The following is a 6,000-nucleotide window of genomic DNA, read 5'->3' on the forward strand; positions in this document are numbered from 1 at the left end:
TTATGGAAAGTAAGTATGTACGTTGCAATCACACCAGGTCTTTTTCCAATCTAAAGCAATGCGTCCATTTGCTAAGAGAGACTGTATGTAAATTTCCTGTAAGTCAAATCTTTCATCTCTTCTTTCAAAAACCTTTTTAACAAGGTCACGCAGGGCTCCGAAGTCAGTGGGGAGATTCATCGACTTTAGTTGTATTCTGTGCACAGCCTCCACTGTCGAGAAGGTGACCTTTCTACCAAATTTGTGCCCTACGCGTACGACGTGTCTGAGTGCGAAAAAGAATCCCGGAATGATTGAATACTCCATTAGCAGTGTAGCGCTTGACACAGTCACGTCGATTAAATATTTGGGCGTAACATTACAGAGCGATATGAAGTGGGACAAGCATGTAATGGCAGTTGTGGGGAAGGCGGATAGTCATCTTCGGTTCATTGGTAGAATTTTGGGAAGATGTGGTTCATCTGTAAAGGAGACAGCTTATAAAACACTAATACGACCTATTCTTGAGTACTGCTCGAGCGTTTGGGATCCCTATCAGGTCGGATTGAGGGAGGACATAGAAGCAATTGAGAGGCGGGCTGTTAGATATGTTACTGGTAGGTTTGATTATCACGCGAGTGTTACGAAAATGCTTCAGGAACTCGAGTGGGAGTCTCTGGAGGAAAGGAGGCGTTGTTTTCGTGAATAGCTACTGAGGAAATTTAGAGAACCAGCATTTGAGGTCGACTGCCAGTTTATATTTCGCGGAAAGACCACAAAGATAAGATAAGAGATTAGGGCTCGTACAGAGGCATATAGGCAGTCATTTTTCCCTCGTTCTGTTTGGGAATGGAACAGGGAGAGAAGATGCTAGTTGCGGTACGTGGTATCCTCCACCACGCACCGTATGATGTATTGCGGAGTGTGTATGTAGATGTAGACGTAGAACCAGTGGGATTCGTTTCCGGGGTGGATCGCATTTAACTGAATTGCACAATTTTTGATTAGCTAATAAGCTATTTTTGTCATCCTCTGTGGCATCAACTGCGACAACGTTTTTAGTTGCCTTAACTTTATTGATTTTAATTTTTCCTCTGGCCGAGTTTACTGTAGTGGCGAATATCTCACGAACTTTTTTGACGTCTTGGTCGGGCATGGGTCTTAAGAAAACTCCAGTGTCCGGCCGTTTGGAGACGTTGGCTATGTTCTTCTTTGATTGGGCCTTTTTTGGTGCTTGTACAGCCACGCCAGCCCATGTTTTGACAGTTTGCTTTCTTAGCCTTTCATTTTCCATCTCTAGCTCCTCGATCCTAACTTGGCATTGGCAGATGCCCATGTCGCCAACTCGTTTTTGATGGCCTGGACTGCGGCCTGTCTAATTTTCCCGTTTTTAGTATTTTGGTCAAGGAACTGAGGTATCCTCGTACGCCTGTCCATTACGCTATCCACCGTCACCTGACCCAGGCCATCTTGTGGCAAGGCATCGGCTAGCACTGAAGCCATTATGGGCGCACCAGAATCGTTTGTCTCTTCTGTGGCCATCGTTTGTTGACAAGCGGAAAAAGATTGGGAGCCATGTCTCTTACCCCAGACCGGCTCCTCTGGCTCCTCTGGCATGGGGAGGACTAACTGCAGCTTGCCCACTGGCCTCACCCGTAGACTAAGGACCCCACAGAGCTGCCAGGTTCAACGGCCCATTACCAGTGCACTGGTCCCCTTCAGTACCTGGCCACCACGATTTCACTCGTCCTGCATTGGCAAGTGCATCCCGCACTCTGGAGAGGTGGATGCACCTCTCGCCCTTCGCCCCCTTCTAGCCTGAGCTTCCACCTTGCGGCCAAGGACCCCTCTAGGTGGCGGGCCAGTCACCCATACGTTCGGGGGTCTGGGCCCATCTAACCTAACCCGGGCTGTGTTACCACCTCCCGGGCATGGCAGAACATGCCTCAGAAGACCAGAGGCGCGGCGAGGCACACTTGCCGAATTGGGACAAGATCCCACGACGGTAAACCAGGCCACCGGCATCAGAGATACAGATGGTGGCGTGTCCCTGCGTTCTGGGGATCAGCAGCGCTGGGCAGGAGCAGCACGTCACACCGGAGGCCAGCAACGCACCGCACCCACCCTACACCACCACTCCACCCAGAACCCAGATGGGACAGAAGTTGTGTCCCTTTTGCGCAGCTCCCCCTGCGCCAAGCACCCTTTGCTTCCGCCTTGGGTTGAGAGACTTTCAACGTCGTCCAGACGTGAGGAGCGGCAGCAGCCAGGCTGCAGGAGCCCTCACCTCCCCGCCCAACCGCGCCGCCCAACTCAGGAGAGACAGATGCTGTGTCTCTCGTAATGCAGCTTCCCCTGTGCCACGCACCCTTTGCTTTCGCCTCGGGTTGTGGGTATTTAACGTACTACCATGACAGGAATACTCTCTTTCAAATTCTGAAGGTGGCAGGAGTAAAATACAGGGAGCAAAAGGCTATTTACAACTTGTACAGAAACCTGATGGCAGTTATAAGAGTCGAGGGGCATGAAAGGGAAGCAGTGGTTGTAAAGGGAGTGAGATAGGGTTGTAACCTCTCCCCGATGTTATTCAATCGGTATATTGAGCAAGCAGTAAAGGAAACACAAGAAAAGTTCGACACAGGTATTAAAATCCATGGAGAGGAAATAAAAACTTTGAGGTTCGCCGATGACATTGTAATTCTGTCAGAGACAGCAAAGGACTTGGAATAGCTCTTGAACGGAATGGACAGTGCCTTCAAAGGAGGGTATGAGATGAACATTAACAAAAGCAAAACGAGGATAATGGAATTTAGTCGAATTAAGTCGTGTGATGCTGAGGGAATTAGATTAGGAAATGAGACACTTACAGCAGTAAAGGAGTTTTGCTATTTGTGGAGCAAAATAACTGATGATGGTCGAAGTAGAGAGGATATAAAATGTAGACTGGCAATGGCAAGAAAAGCGTTTCTGAAGAAGAGAAATTTGTTAACATCGAGTATAGATTTAAGTGTCAGGAAGTCTTTTCTGAAAGTATTTGTATGGAGTGTAGCCATGTATGGAAGTGAAACATGGACGATAAATAGTTTAGACAAGAAGAGAATAGAAGCTTTCGAAATGCAGTGCTACAGAAGAATGCTGAAGATTAGATGGGTAGATCACATAACTAATGAGGAGGTATTGAATAGAATTGGGGAGAAGAGGAATTTATGGCACAACTTGACTAGAAGAAGGGATCGGTTGGTAGGACATGTTCTGAGGCATCAAGGGATCACCAATTTAGTTCTGGAGGGCAGCGTGGGGGGTAAAAATCGTAGAGGGAGACAAAGAGATGAATACACTAAACAGATTCAGTAGAATGTAGGCTGCAGTAGGTACTGGGAGATGACGAAGCTTGCACAGGATAGAGTAGCATGGAGAGCTGCATCAAACCAGCCTCAGGACTCAAGACCACAACAATAACAACAACAACCACGACAGCAGTTTCACGTCCTTCCTTGACACAACGACAACCCTCACCATTCAATGCAGCCCAGAGATGTTATGGATGTTGACGCGGATCTTATGTAGTGGAGTTTGATATCAATGAGATGATGTGGTACTCAAACCCAGGTTACGTTCCCCAGAGGGCCTCCACACGTACTGGGGGGATCATGGCCGACCATGTCTCTCCCATCGCTTTTGATAATTCACAGTGGGCCAGTGTGGACCAGTGAGGATTGCACCCAATTGACGTCATCCAAAATGGCGGCCGTGACGTGAGCTGATGACGAGAGTACCGTTATCCAAGATGGCGGCTTTTGGCGAGAAAGTGCCACGCCCCCCTGGTGGGAATTTCAAATTTTGTAGGTCAATTGGGCTACCTCTACTAACCTAAGAAATTGGCGGGAAAAAAGGGCACTTGGGCTACCTCCACTTACCTAAGTCACCCGACCGCCATCTCTTCCTAGGAACTGGAGGGAAAAGGACTCAGTCAGTGCTGGACATAAGTCTTTATTCTAACAATTAGAGGCAGTACCACCATCATGTATGTTCGCCATGGGGTTCTGGCGCATCATCCTCTCGGAAAATGGGTAGGAATTTCGAATTTTGGAGGGAATTTTGCTCTAAGAGCTTACTCCTGCAGCTGAGGGGGTTAGTATGGTGTTGCCCCCACTAGAGGCTGCTCATGATGTCATTCAGTTGGCATATAATTTGTTTATATTTATATAAATTTGTTTAAATTTTTTAAATTTGTTAAAATTGCTTTAAATTTGTTATCGACCTACAGCAGCAGATATAGTGTGCTTGTTGAGATGTCGGTGTTCAGTTAGTGATATGTTGGTGCCAGATAGTGGGAGCTTTAATAGCTGTATTACATGCACGCATTCAGCCGAGGCGTGCATCCACAGCTCACTGCATGAAGAATGGAAGTGAGCATTAATGCTTGAACATATGAAGAGGAAGAATACAGTCCTTCAAATAAATGCTTTGCTTTAAAGATGCATTACACAACACATAGAAACATCTGTCTCTGCTGGAACTGTCTGTCATTTCTAAAATCTACGTATAAGCTCCCACCACACAAGAGACAACTGCCTCCGATCCACCTGACCAAAGAACTGACCTAGTTCGTGAGTTCAACACTAGAGAGCGTTGCGATAGGTCACGTGATCGTGCAGTTCAGTCTATAGGAGCCCAGCATCATGATGACAACTCGTGTTTTTTCTCAGCTGCACGTCTGCCCCAGCCTCCTCTTCCCCCCGGCGGTCTGCAGGGGAAAACTGGTGTGAAATGGAAACAGCCTGTTCTGGGCTGCTGGAGTGTATTTTATTTATTTTTGGCTTTGGAAGGATATGGTGTTCTGGGTCCGCAACTGCGATGAATTGCTTATATGATTTAATGCGTATGACTATGAAGTCTTTCGCGACGGAGTCCTTGCATAAAAAGTTCTCGGTTTACTTGCCGCGTCAAATTTGAATAACATCCCAAGCTTTCGATGACTACCTCCGTCATCTTCGTCAGGGGTAAAACTACCCCTGGCGAAGATGAAGGAGGTAGTCATCGCAAGCTTGGGATGTTATCTAAATTTGACGCGGCAAGTAAACCGAGAACTTTTTATGCAATGATTTAATGCAGCCTGAAACTCACATTTTTTTGTTTATTCGTAGTACGACTGCACGATTTCGGTGCTGGGCTTTTACCAAGTATCCTATTAAATGGGAGCACCATATAGTCATTATATTATCAAACAGTTTAAAGTGAAACATAACAACAAGTGAGATCTTAAGATGTGCTAAGATTAATACCACTTAGTTTACAAAAAATTCAACGCTGCTGCATTATGCGGTGGGCTAAGAGTCTCTGCAGCTGTATATGTTAAAGACCACCGTTATGGTGCTTGTGACTGCAATGGTAATCCATACTAATACTTTGAATGTGAAGGTATCTCTGTGTGTAACGTTTCGACGACTAATCTGCTGAACCGATTTCGATGAAATTTGTTATGGAGTAGCTTGATCACTGAGAAAGAACATAGACTGCTTTATAAAGTGTGCAGTATGCAGAAAGTATGCAGTATCTTGTACTTACTGACCTGAAGAATAATAGGCGAATTAGGGAAAAATATTTACTCTTTGAAAAAGCAAATTACTCTTAGAATTTTGATGTTTATTATATTTGCGAAAATGCTGAAATTGGTTTATATGTGCTCGATCTGTGCGTAACCAAACAGGCAGACACGTGAGGAAATCTGACGTTATTGCACGCACAGTAGCTTACTTACCATCACTGATCGCTACTGATATTCGAGCACAGCTGCGGGTAACAGCTACTAGTTGTCATAATACTGATACCGCCAGCACAGTTAGTATGAGTACATGTGGCAGTTTTAAAAATAACATATGATTCACATTCCATCACACTCAACATACTCATTTCGGTCGCACAGTGTTTAATGGGGTATTCCTTCATGTGTATTGCATCTACATCTATACTCCACAAGCCACCTTTCGGAGTGTGGCGGAGGGTACTTTGTGTACCACT

Source organism: Schistocerca piceifrons, chromosome 7 (assembly GCF_021461385.2).
Source record: "Schistocerca piceifrons isolate TAMUIC-IGC-003096 chromosome 7, iqSchPice1.1, whole genome shotgun sequence".
Classification (NCBI taxonomy): domain Eukaryota; kingdom Metazoa; phylum Arthropoda; class Insecta; order Orthoptera; family Acrididae; genus Schistocerca; species Schistocerca piceifrons.